Below are 14,836 nucleotides of genomic sequence, written 5' to 3' on the forward strand. Positions count from 1 at the left end.
TTTTCAGCACTGATAAATCAGAATTGCTGTGATTTCACAGACACTGAAAGGACACCTATTATTCTGTTATTCATACTACAAAAATTAATTCTTTACATACTTCTGAAATCTCGAAGTGAAAGTACTAGTCAATGATTTGCTTGGTTAAAATGTTTGAAACAACCACCCAGGATATGAAAGTACCTGGCTTTTTGCACATCTGGTAACACTGCATTTTCAAACTTTTAGAACTTCATCTTTTTCTAACCAATAGGTAAAAAGTGGAGTCTTTTTTTGTTTTTTGTTTGTTTTGTTTTGGTTGTTGTCCCCCCCCCCCAAGAGCTAGGCTAATGTGTGTATACAAGAACTTGGCATGTGATTCAAATGCATCACACAGCTGTAAGAGTTATGAGAAACCATTTCAAATTTATGGAATTGCACACCATGTTAGCAGATATGCATGTGAGCCTTTTCTAATCAGATTAAATTAACCAGCATACAGATTTCATTTTAATAGACACTAGTTCAGGACCATCAACTAAACTTATTGTGAGTAATCATGGTTTTGAAAATGAATGGTTAAATAAGGGTAAAACTTTTTAGATTCTAGGCATATAATTATACTCAATTTAAATCAATCTTTAGTGTGATAACTTAAGTATCTAGCTTCAGGCAAGCGTTGGCAACAGGATTTTTTATAGTACCAATCCCCAACTGAGGAAAAGTTACAACCTAGTTAAAGCAGCTGATTAAACCAACAACAATTTAAAAAAAAATCCTTATTAACAATACCTCCCTCCTTTAAAAATATTTCCGTGTAATGAACAAAGTGAATTTTGTCGATAATGATATTATCTGAGTTGTAGTATACATAGAGATCCTAGCAACAAAAGTGTCCAATGTATTTACCATGTCTGTTGTTTGTTTGCAATAAGTCCTTAAAGATTCAGCTACAACTCAGATAATAAACCTTTAATCCTACAGCACAACTCAAAAGTTTGACTCTTGCTTTTAGAGCATGGCTGCTAGAAGGTCAACTGTGTCTCGGTAGTTGCCCCCATACCTCGAAGTGTATGGCCAATACACATTAGAGTCAAAGGGGTTTTAAAAATTAAAAGATAAATTTGAGGGTGGAGGCTAAGGATAGATTTTGGAAGACTAGAGGCAGTGAATATAGTTAAAATACAGTGTATAAAATGCTCAAATAATTAATAAAATGTGTCTTAAAAACCCAGCAAAATAAAGACTAGAATTCTTCATGTGAAGAGAAAATTGTACTTATTAAAGAGCATAGTGGGAAATGTCAAGCATGACCTGATCCCTGAGTAAGATGCCTAAAACCCACGTTAATGACCCAACTGTAATGGAGCCCCTTCGTAGTCACATCCCTTGAGAAACAGAGACAAGTTGATTCCTGACGTTTTCTGCCCAGGCAGCCTAGCTTACTCAATGAGTTCCAGGTCAGTAAGAGACATGCTTCAAGAACAAGTTAGAGGTGGAAGAGAGGGTTTGACAGTTAAGAACAGTGGCTGCTCATCCCGAGGACCCAGATCTATTCCCAACATTCATGTGGCAACTTACAGCTAACTGGAACTTCAATTCCATGGAATCAGATGCTAAAAAGAATACTAAGCTTACCTTTCCTTTTTATAGTAAATCATCTACTGTCATTTTTGTGAGTATATAACTAATAATAACCCCATGTGTTAGATTCATTAAAATGAAGTTACTGACTGAAAATTTATTCCTCAGTATAATCTCAGCTATTACATTACCTATTTTCCATGAATGATTGTACAAAAAGGAAGACGCGTAGCAAACAGACTGAAAGAAAAATAATGTTTGACTTTTAAATATTGACTTTATTATTTATGTGTGTGCATTTGTGTAAACACATACATAGGTGTAGGTACATTTTTAAAATTCTACAAAAGAAAAAAATATTTTAAAAAGGTACATGACACGAGATGAATACCATCTACAGGTAATCTCTGACCTTCCCACCCATAGGTGAGCACAGACACACACAAGCATGTACACCCCTTTTCATAGTTCTTAGACTAGCTGATCGTGTTTACACTGATTTGTGATTATAGGCACATAAAAATTAATACGATTCAAACTAACAAGTTGTTTTAAGAAAACATTCCTGTAGGTGGAACAAGGACTCTGATGCATTTCTGTTTAAAGGATAGATTTAAAAGCTAATTCACACACTAGCTAATCAGAGCCCAGCAAGTAAAAGGTCAAATAGAATTTGGTAAAGTTAAGATTATTGGGTTTCATTTTCTTAAAAGGCCTGTCTCCCTTTGGTCACACTAGTATAATCTTGATCAAATATTTAAGAATTTAAACATATGAATTCAAAGCTTGATTTCAAGCCTTACCAAAATATATCTTTTAAAACATTATTTCTTTGTAATATTGGAATAGCAGTATATAAGGCACTGGCCTTGTACATCACCTAGTTTGGGAAAACTCACAAATCATTCCCCCTTTAAGGATTTCAGGAAGGTAAATTTATAGGACTTCTGACTATAGAGTTATTAATGTAAAAACGGTTGGATGTCATTTCTGCAGAGTAGCTTTCTAGATCCTGGTAATATTTTGTGCTGCAGAATAAGAAGTGTGAAGACAGGCATGTTTACTCTTCCCAGAGTTATTAGACATACTTCTTTTGTAGATCACTGTAAACCAGTCATCTGAGATACTTATGGCAGCTCGAGGAGATAGAGACTATGAGAAACAAACCATATAGAAAATTTAAAGGAACTGTTCAATAAAGTGACTGTCCAAATGTATAGAAATAGTTAAGTGTTATAACACAATAATTGAGAAATGAATTTTAACTATGAAAAATAATAAATTCATCTTAATATTAATCTGCAATCAAATCTGTAACAAAATAGAACAAAGGTATAAACATTGACAAAACATCTTTTTTTTCAAATAAGGCTTTGAATACTTAGTGTTCTTATGTGTTTGTGTATGTGTGTCTGTGTACAGTGCATGTGTGTGTCAGGGGTATTACATCTACACATGCACCTGCGATGCCAGCAGTCTGCTGCCTGAGTCTTCAAATATTGGTCTTCATTTTAACCTTTGAGACAGAGGTCTCAGTGAACGTGGAGGCAAACTGTTTTCACTACTAGTTATCTAGCTAGATGGTACCATCTAACTGTTCTCATCCCTCTTCATCCCAACCACATCAATGGGTTTAAAAATGTGCAGGCCCAGATTGTATGTGGTTCCTGTGGAACTGAACTCGAGTCTTCGTCCTTTCTGTACTCACTGCACCATGCAGTCAAACCAAATTCTTAGCAATCGCCTGTACCATATGTGTTTTATTTGATTTTATAAGATAAAACCACAGACTTTGGAACCTAGAAATAAGTATTTTTTTCCCTCTTGAAATCCCTGCCACACATATGAGAAAAAAATTCCCAAAGTTAGAATCAAGGTGTCAGTCATGACACACCCCAGGAAACCTAAAGAGGATTTCAGATTTCCTGCTCATAGCTTGTGGTGGCTGCACACATGTTATGGCTCTGATCTCTACAGCTAGGTCACATTACATTCCCTTTAGCATGCTGTAAGCTACTTCTGGATACCGTGTGCAGTAACATACATGAAGGATTTTTGGGTTCAAGAAACTAAACCAGGAAAATCTTACCATGTAATGATTTTCAGCTACAAAAATGCTTCTTTTTTCATGTTCAGTATCTTGCACAAATTCTGTGTCTCAGGGTGCGATACAGCGTTCGGAGGAGGGAGCGTAACCCATCATAACACAGGTGCCATTCCTTCCACAGAGTCAATTTGAACGAAGCTGTTTTAACGAATCCAGCCAACATTTTACAAAGCAATTCTATTTTTAGATTTGTTAACATGCCTGTATAATTATGGCATATGCTTGAGAAAAGTTTTATGAGAAGTTCATGCTTCACATTTAAGTCAAAACACATAGTAATTAACATAATCAAGCTTACCTATATTTGACTTTAAAAGCTATAGTGTATTGCTTTACTTAATTAGCATAAGCTTTAAAGTTCCTGATCTTTTTCGTGTAGGCCCCTGCTTAGCCCAGACATACATAAGAGAAAATTGACACATTATTTTTATAACTGTACTCATATTTTTGCAGGTTTGTCTTAACACTTGCGGTAGGTAGGATTTTTTTTTTTTTACATCTTTTACTGATATTTTAAAGTTAGTAAATCTTTCCAGCATTCTTTAGGGTCTCATATGTGTTTTGAATGCACTATTTTTCCACAAGCTAGAAGTGAATAGGTCAACATCTGAGTCTTCTGCTTCTACAGTCTCTATAGAAGGGGACTTCGTTCTCCCCAGGTTTCTTCATCAGAGGGTGATGTCATCACATGAGCTCCCATGCCTAGGTCTGTGCACTGTCCACAGAGTCTTTATTCCATACTTTTGGTCTCAGTCTTCATACCTTTAACCTCTCTTAGTATTCGGAGGTTGCTTCCTGTTGTTTTTATTGTAATGAAAGTATTGAGGTGTCCATGAAGACATGGGTTTTTCATTGTGTATTCTGAGTGTATGTAATATATTATATATGATATGATATAAAATTATGTAATATATCATCCTTTATGCTTTCAGTCTACACACATTTATTGAGGTTTCTACACTATCTCTACATCAAGGCCAACATCCTTACACTTTGGACTTCTCCTAGAGCGGTGTCATCCTGACTCAGGGAAAACAGCGAAGCTGCCAGTATTTATGTCATTCTCTCAATCGTATGGTTTTCAGTATAGGCTGAAGATCAGCAAACTATGGATTAAGGAGTGAACCCAGCCCATCACTTGTTCTTGAAGGACTCATTTTTTTTAAGGTCTTGAGGGATGGATCAATTGTTTGGAGCACTTGTTGGTCTTAGAGGACTAAGATTCAACTCCCAATGCCCACATAGTGGTTCATAACCATTCATAATCCCATTGTGAGGTGATGAAACACCCTTTCAGTTTCAACAGGCAGAAGGCACACAAACAGTACACTTATACTCATGCAGGCAGAACACTTGTGCACAGACTATAAATGTAATTAAAAGCATGAATAAAAGAAAATATTTTTTCATAGCATGAGACAAGCCTGTGTCTTTCAAATTTCAGTTTTGTAAATGAAGTTCCTCTGGTGTCCGAATTTCTTATCTGATTTCAGCTGTAACAAAAATCCAATAGCATGGCAGTGTCTAGGCTGCAGCGCAAATGGATTTACGCTATTCATTTCCAGAGACAGTTGACTGACCCCTCTTGTAATGGTTTCCTCTGAGTTTCCAAAACATTTACTCTTTTTGTGTAGGACAAGGTTTCTTGAACTCGTGAAATAGTTATTTTCTATTAAATGTTGCTACTACCATCATATGTCTTGTTTTTGAGCCTATTATCTCACAATCAGCAACAACAGCAACACTTAAGACCTTAAGTACATGAAAGTGTATCCCTGCTCTCCTTTTTAATGGCCCTGAGGGGAGAAATGAAACTCTACCTCTTCAACAATGAGAAGGCTTATATGGGAAGACATTGAAGTGGTGGCATAAAAAGTTCCATCATATTTTAGAAGCAGGTCATCGATCGTGTTAAGAATTGTATCTAAGTAAATGATTAGTTTTCTTTTTCTAATCTATCAAAACCATTTAGTTGTCTTTTTATAAAATGTCATAGAAAGTACAATTAGTAAATGAACATATTGACGTGACAAGCAAGATTTAATATTGCATGGCATTGAGTATGAGTAGGTAATTCTAATTGAGGGATTTTATTTTAAGTGTGATAAAAATAACCTTTATGAGTACAGTGGGACAAACTTCCTTTGAGTTTTGCATACTCATACCTGCATGAAAAGATAAAAAAAATTATACTACACATGATAACATTATTACTCATCTTTCAGTGACATGACTAACTTTTCATAAGCAATTATGAAGCTCTTGCCAAGCTAAGTAAAACTATCAACACATTAGATCCTCAAACCAAGGCTATACAATTCCCAAACCTTTGAGTTCCTTTATCACTATTTCTACCATAATTCAAATTGACTGTCTATTCTGATATGAATGTATATATCCAGATAGATAGATAGATAGATAGATAGATAGATAGATAGATACATACATACATACATACATACATACATGGAAATATATGTATTGTGTGTGTGAGATGCATGGTTTAATTATGGGGATACCTTCTGAGTAGTGTGCTTTTTTAGATGATTTCAGCAGTGTGACTATCAGAGAATGTGCTTACACAGCACTATATTTCATTGTCTATACATCTGAGCTATGTTTTATGGTTGACTATTTCTGGCCTACAAAACTATATACAATGATTATTCACTAAAATCATAGAAATTAGAACATAATGGTAAGTATTTATGTGTATGAATATAACTAAGCAGAAAAGATATAATAAAAACACTAAGCAACAGGAACTTTTCAGCTCAGTTATACATTTGTAATACCATGACCACTGTATAAGTACTCTTTTGGTATTTTTTTTTAAGATTTAATTTTATTCATATGTATGTTTGTTTCTGTGTGTGGATAAGTTGATATGAACGCATATGACTGAAGAAGCAGGTAGAGGCCATCATATTCTTAAAACTGAAGTTGCAGGCCATTGTGAACCTGATGTGCATGCAGTGAACTTAGCTGCTCTAACGGAGCAATAAGTACTATTCTTTGTTGAGTCACCGTTGCAACCTGGAGTCAAGTTTTGAGAGAAATATTAGGCAATTCAAAGATTACACATTTTTCTAGGTGTATACATGTATTCACATGAATATGTGCATGTTTATGCATACATGTTTATAATAAAATGTTCATACATGGAGAAAATATACATGTCTACATGTTTGCATATATACATTATATATAGTCGATATGTTTCATTAATATAGTCAACTAATACCTAAATCTTAAAATAGATAGTAGAGAAGCATATTTATATATTGCAGTTCATAAAAAGAAAGGCAAAACAATGATTAGGCAACATTTGGTCAAAATGATGATTTTAGTTTCTTACTGCTTGATTACCAGTCTTGTTTCAGGGATAAGCCCGTTTGAGTTTCCTGGACAATATTGCTCCATGAATACATTCTTGTCTTCACTGTTAATACTTAATGTCTAAATCTCATTCATCAGCTAGAAATAATTATTTGTATAAATACTGACCTTCCTAAGGGCACCAGTTTCAATATGACTTTGAGTATAGATTTCCATGGATAAATTAGTGTTACTTTTCAGCTTCTAGTTGACAACAAAAAACTATCTAGTGGAAGTTTTTCTTCGAACTGTAGCTGTCAGTCACAACCCTACTTTAATAGATTTCTTTATTGAATCTATATCACACTTTTTTCCTTCAACAAAACCATTTCAGAGAAATTTCAAAAAATTGTTTGTTTTGGCAGGGAAAGAGTAAGAGAGGTAATAGAAAATAAAATTGAATTTATGCACTTATGTATTTTCTTCACATAAAATGTATCAATATTCTTAGAGTTAAGAAAATGGTTTTATTTTGAAAACATTTTTCCAACTCATCTTCTAAGATGTGGTTGCTTTCAGTTGTTTTTTTATATAAATTTGATATAGATATCAACATCTCTAGCTCTTTTATGTATAAAGCAAAACCAAATTTCTTAAAACGTTAAGTAATTCTTGAATAATCTTGTACAAAATAATTATATGCTAATCAATAATGAGTGTTTGGATATTTAACTCAAATATAGTCCTCGTATTTTTTAAGTACCTGGAAATTGTCATATAAATTTTAAAAGGTACTTTTGGTTGTTGAATGTATTATTTTGGTATATAGGAAATTATATGTTAATAAAATTATCCATGAGTGGCGTTAGCCTGTAAAAACTAATGCGACCTATTCCAAATTTAACGGTGCATATTTATGTATATAGTACACAATAGCAGAGACAAAGAGATATTTTTCTGAAGATCTAAAACTACTTCCTGATTCATCACCCTTAGAAATGTTCATTTCTTCAAATTAAATTTCACCTTTTAAAATTTAAAACCTAAGATTTTGATGATCACCTAAGATAAGGATATGTCAAATATGTACTAGGTAGGTAAGTCTTAAAATAAAGTCTCTGTGAATTTCTCCTTAATTCTTTTAGTATGGGATTAATTACTCTGTAAAATAAAATGCAAATCTTGTGCAAAATAAACGTAAAATGAAAGATATAAAGACCTTCCTTTGTTCTATAATTGAGCACCTTATATAACAGAATTTCATTTCAAAACTTTCACTATCTTTTATTTGTCTCTGCCTTGAATGATTCATCAGTAAGCACCTCCTCAATTCGGAGACAAGATCTGCAATTTTGGCCAGGTGTAATTATTTTATATTTTTGTCTAAAGAACACCAATGCACAGGTTTGTAATTTCTTTAGTTATTAATCTTGGAAATATGAACTTCTCCCCCTTTAGTCATCTGCTGTATGGGTAAAACATAAGCCTCTTGTCTGCCTGTTAAATTCAAAGTGTCCATTTTGGGATTCTTATAAATATTACAGATCGAATAGGAATAAAACCACTCACATTCTCCTAATGATCTTGTCAAATATCTAAGTTTGTTGACATTGTCACCTCTCTTTTTGTTGTTGTTTTTTTTTTTGTTTGTTTTTGTTTTTGTTTTTCAAGACAGGGTTTCTCTGGCTGTCCTGGAACCTACTCTGTAGACCAGTGTAGACTCAAATTCACAGATGTCTTCCTGCCTCTTTCGTGTGAGTGCCTGGGATTAAAGGCATGCACCACCACCACCCAGCTCATCACCTCTTACCTTGATAGGATCCACAGTTTGAGATAAAAGATGGGGGAAAAGCAATGAGAACTTATTAAGTCATGTTGCTTGGCCAACATGAGGTTAAAAGGTGACATCTGATCTCATATATTAAACTCTTAGACAATACAATGTGAATGGGCACAGTGTTATAAATCATCTTTGTTGGAATTGATTAAATAAAACCTTTATTCCAGATACAATATTACCAACAAAAACTTCTTGGTTGGTCTTACATTAAGCTTTTGTAGACATTAAGAAATAACAGTATTTTGTTGTTATTTGTAAAGTCAGTCAAGGGAAGATTCACAGTTCTTTTAAAGACCAGAAAGGCTTTCTAAACTTCCTTCAACACTGACAGGTTTCTCATTTCTGAGAAAAGTTGGTTATAAATGTGGACTAGAGAATAGAAATCTTTTGTTTTTTAGAAAAATGGTGTTTATATGAATGATGTTTGTTTTTCCCTTTTTTTTTCTTCAGTGTGAGGTTTAGATCTACCCAAAGGCTATTATGGACATTTATAGAAAAAATGTGATAGTGATGTCAAATGTCAGTTTGACCAGTAGGAAAAAAAATCCCCATTGGACACAAGCATTAAGAAGGGAGACTGAACTGAGTCTGGTTTCTGGCAGGAAAGAACCATGGACAGTCATCCCACCACCCTGACACCCACAGAAGGAAGAGCCACAAGTGTTGCTCTTGTGTGACATTGCTCAAAATTAGACTGCATAAGGTGGTACCATTAGTTTTCTGTGAGATCCAAGATACCTTTAGCTTCAAGAAATCACAGGATCGTTACGAAATTCTACTATGAACCTGCTTTGGAGTCTGTGCTAGCTTGATGATACACTAGTTGGAAGTCTTTTCTAAAAGCTTCACCTATGTATTTTACTTGTGTTTTGACTTCCCACATCTCTTTGGAGATATCCAATCTTTGCTTTTCTATTCCTCCATTTATTCCACATGAGCATAATTCCTATTATGCACAGAAATAATTTTTGCAGTAGAAATAAAGTCTGTGAATCTAGACTCCATATGATTCTTAAATTTTTGGATTATGATTTGTTTCATATTCTTAGTTTACTTTATAGGTATATAAAACATATATAGTGAGAGGAAGATTAGACAGAGATAGATAGATAGATAGATAGATAGATAGATAGATAGATAGATAGATAGATAGACAGACAGACAGACAGACAGACAGACAGATAGATAGATAGATAGATAGATAGATAGATAGAGGAAACTACAGACTCAGAGTATCATAAAGGAGAACATTCAGATACTGTCTGTATTCTAGTCACTTACTATATTTTTAAGATCCATCTGTATTCTTGCAGGTTTAATGATCTATTTTTCTTTTTAACTGAAGACACTTCCATTGTGTGTTGGTCCACATTTCATTATGCATTGATTTGTTGATGTTCAAATAGTCTGTTTTTGTTTCCAAGCTGTGATGAATATATTAGCAATAAACATGAACATACAAATTCTATATGGTTGAATATGACTGCTTTGGGTATATTCCCAGGGATATCATTGCTGGGTCATATTGTAGTTCTACTTTTAATACTTTGAGAAATACTTACACTGATTTCCATAATGGCTGTACCAATTTGCACTTCAACCAGCAGTGAATGTAGGTTCCTCTTTCCCTGCACTCCTTCTCTAAAACTTATTGGCAGAATTCTTTATGATAGCTTTACGACTTGGGTGAGGTTTTATCTCAGCGTAGTTTAAATTGCCATTTTCCTGATGACTAGGGATATTGAACACTTTAAAAATACTTAGAGACATTTTGTAATTGTCCTCTGTTGGAAACTGTCTTTTCATTTCATTAGCCCATTTATTGATTAGCAGTGTGTGTGTGTGTGTGTGTGCATGTGTGTTTAGTATTTGCAGTTCTTTGTAAATTCTTTTAACATCCCTCTGTATGAAATAGATCTGAGGAAGATTTTTCTCCCATGCTATGGGCTGTCGATGTATTGCTGGTAGTTTTGACTGTACAGAAATTTTTCAGTTTCATGTGGATCCATATGCTCATACTTGGGGCTAATTCTTGGATTAGGAAAACTACTCAGAAGTTTCATGCCTATATATTATATTTATTTCATGTTTCATTCTATCACTTTCCATATTTTCATATTTTAAATTAAAGTATTTGATGTATTTTGAGTTGTGTTTTTGTACAGGAAGAAAGATATGTGGGTCGTTTCATTTTCTACAAAAGAATAACATTTTTCCCAGCAACATTTGCCTAATAGGCTTTTTTACCCCCCACTATACATGTGTTTGACTTCAAGTTTGGTCAAATATAGTTGGCCACAGCTTTGTTATCTCATCTTTGGGTCTTCTATTAAATTACATTGGCCTGGTTTTTTTTTTTCTGCCAGTTTAAGTCTGTCTTTGCCACTGTAACTATGCACTGTAATTTGAAGTCTAGTTTGGAGGTACCTCCAGCTTTTTCTTTCTTTCTTAGTGTTCCATTGACTATTCATGGTGATTTTTAATCTCACATGAATTCTTGGGTTGTGTTTTTCTTCCTCTCCCAAGAGCAGCATTGGAATTTTAATGGGAATTGAATTGAATCTGTATATTACTTTTGGTAATATAGTCCGTTTCACAATATTAATCTGCCAGTTTAATAACACGGGGGGACTTTTATATACATTCTACTTTTGTTTTTGAATTCTTTTACCAGTGTTTTAAATTGTAGAGGTCTTTCATTGACTTGGCTGTATTTATTTCTAGGTATTTTATTTATTTATTCATTTTGTAGTGGGATATTTAAAATGTAATAATATAATGTTTCCCTATTTTTTTCCTGAATCCATTGCTAATAAATTTTAATTTTTGCACTGATATTTTGTTATAAATATTAAGTGTAGGCTATTGAAATCTATTTAGTATGTTATCATTTCATAACGTGTTATATATCCATTTTACTACAACTTCCTATTATAGTCTCAAGCAGTGAATTTTATTTCTATTCATTTTTTTTAAAAAAAAATCTCTACAGCCTCTATGTCCAGGGCTATGATGATAGATGCCACATTGTTATTCTACTATATTTTGTCCTTTTTAATTATGCCAAAATCAGTCTACATCAACAACAATGTCAGCATCTTCTTCAGTCCTCTCTATGCTTTTGTTGTTTTGCTAAGTAGCTTCATCAAAACTGCTCATGTTTGAGCATATTCTCGACTCATGCATTAAACTTAGTTTTCCATGTTACCCTCTTGTATGCATGCAAATCTGACATCCTGAGGGGCACAGGGTGTCTACTCGATAGGTGTTGAAGGCAAGATAAATATCGGAACCTAAGTCATATGATTTGTCAGTTGTAAGATTCAGGGAAAATTGAGAAGAGAGGGCATTTCTTAAAATAGGAAACTCTTTATAAAATACTAGTGCTTATCATTGCCTTTTATAAGATAATTTTTTTTCATTTCTTGCCTATAATTTAAATTTCTATAAGCAAAGAAAGTGAAATGTGTCTACTACAATTAAAAACTTTTTACACTATTTGCATCATCTTCATTGTTACCATAGAGATGTTTATCAGTGAAAACTGCATGGATGTCATGAAATAAATAATCTTTAAAAATTTTTTCATCATGATATGGTTTTATGTTACAGATAGTATGTGTATGTCAATATAATAAGGCAGTAGGATTCCTCATTCACTAAAAGATGTTTTTGGTTGGGTATTAAGGTAGTATTTTAATACTAACATAGCTAATATACTTCATTTTAATACTTTCAAAAAGCAAATGTACAATAACAATGATTCAAACAACTCAGAGCAAACAAGACTATTTTCATAAGATCTTTTAATATTTTAACCAAGACCTGTATAAATCAGCATGTTCTGGGGTGCTTTATGAAAATGACGTTCTTCATTCGATGCTTATTGCTTTAAGGCATTAAAAGCAATCCTCTTCTTTTGTGACTAGATGAAATATTTCTGGTGCTTTCCCAGTCAGGTGAGAATTAAAGTGTTCAAGCTGAGCATAGGAGTACAGGGAAACAGTATAATGTGCATTTTTCTTAAAACATAAATGCCACCATGATGACTAACACAAACGGAGCCTTATTGTATTAAGTATTATTCTAGTATAAATTAAAGAACTTTAATAACATCTATTTTATGTGTTGATTTTACCATAGTATTTTGATTCATCATTTATTTAGCAATGAGCCTAAGAGATATTGGGTAAATATTTGTTGTTTGACTAAACAAAATAAATTACTAGAAACTTAGAAATTTTAAAAGTTTGACTTATTTGTCATAGAATAAGCATCTAATTTCTTAATCCTTTTTTAAAACACACTTTTAAAAAGCATGGTATTTCTTAGATCAAAAGCAATTAGAGATTATTTTTTTCTTTCTCTGTCCCTCTGTCTAATGCATAGATTTATAGGCTCTTCTTTTCTCAAAGACACAGATTACATAATTGCTTTAAAGTTTGATCACCTGACCAGATGCTTGAAAATTACCTAATGTGTTTAATACAACTTATTTGGCGGAATCGATTTAATTTCCGGGCCATATGTTTCACAATTATTTCACATAATCCATTTCAAGGTGGCCTCCTCTTTTGCAAGTTGCTGATTCAACTCCCTCTACTATATATTCAACTATATAATAGGCTATGATCTACATAAAAATTTTAGAGTAACACATCTCAAAAATCAAAGGACACATTACATTGATCTTCTCAGGCCATGCATTCCAGAAATGTGTAATCATATTTAACTTCTATATCTTGTCACAGAAAATAAAAGACTTAAAGGTATGTTCTGATCAAACCTATAAATTAAAGCATGAATATTGGATTAGCCACGAGGCTGCAATAAATTCCAATTAAATAAAAACATATTCAACTGCATGCTGCTATGAGATTCATCAAAAAATCCCCTTGACTAATATGTGCATAAAGCCAAACTGAATGATGAATATGAAGATAGCCAGAAATGTAATTAACCATTTCCAGGTAGAAACCTAAACAGTTCTATTTTCTCACCTTGACCCTTTAGTTGATATTTAATTGAACTTTTGTTGTTTGTTTTGGTGTGTCTGATTTCAGTAGTTAATCTCCAAGTTGTCAAATTTTGTTTTAATTTGTTTCTGGAAAAAATAATGCAGTTTTGAAATTATGTCATTCTACTTCTTGTCTATCAATTCCATGTTTCCTCTTGTTTGCCTCACTTCAAGCTGGGTTTATACATAAAAGGATTTAGAAAAACATGGAGGGACACTAGTTCCCTCATTAATCTCCTTTTCTCTTCTCTTATGTGAGATTGCTGTCACAGCAGACCTTTCATCCTGTTTGCCTCTCCTTTTATTTTTGTATTACAACCATGTGACTAATGAGATGGTGACTATTCCTTTAATTAGCATATGTTATTTCTACCAAATAACAAATTTCATTATGGCACCTTCAGCCTTGTCTACATGTACATTTAATTGCACTCTTCATTGCCCTTTTGAGGCTTCTTCCTTCTTATTGGCCCCTTTTCTTCCAAATTTATTATATATATATATATATATTCATGTCAATTAAAAATATTCATATTAGTGCACATTGATTGAATATTGTTATAGAGTTCACGATGTTATTTTTACTCAAGTATATTTTGTGTTAGGTCCTGAGAGTTTATACTTCTTACTGTCCTTTGTAATTTTCTTTTTTTTTGTTAACTGGTCCACATTCTACTTTCACAGTATGCGCACACGTATGCATACACACACACACACACACACACACACGTCTCCACATGAGATAAAATATAGGGCCATTGTTTTGGTAAGTCTCTCTTATTTTGCTATCTTGATCCACAGTTTTATTAATTTTCCTGCATATTAGGTGCTACTAGTTTTTCCTTACATTAAATAATAACCCATTCTGTATAAATACCACAGTTACTTTATTTTAAAGTGTCTTTTACAAGATCGCCAGGAAAAAGTTGGGAGCATAGGGGTAGGGGTGGGGGGGAGGAGAGAGGGGGAGAGAGAAGTGAGAAGTGGAGGG

Source organism: Alexandromys fortis, unplaced genomic scaffold (genome assembly GCF_014885135.2).
Source record: "Alexandromys fortis isolate MF-2015 unplaced genomic scaffold, M_Fortis_MF-2015_v1.1 scaffold_11, whole genome shotgun sequence".
Taxonomy (NCBI): Eukaryota; Metazoa; Chordata; class Mammalia; order Rodentia; family Cricetidae; genus Alexandromys; species Alexandromys fortis.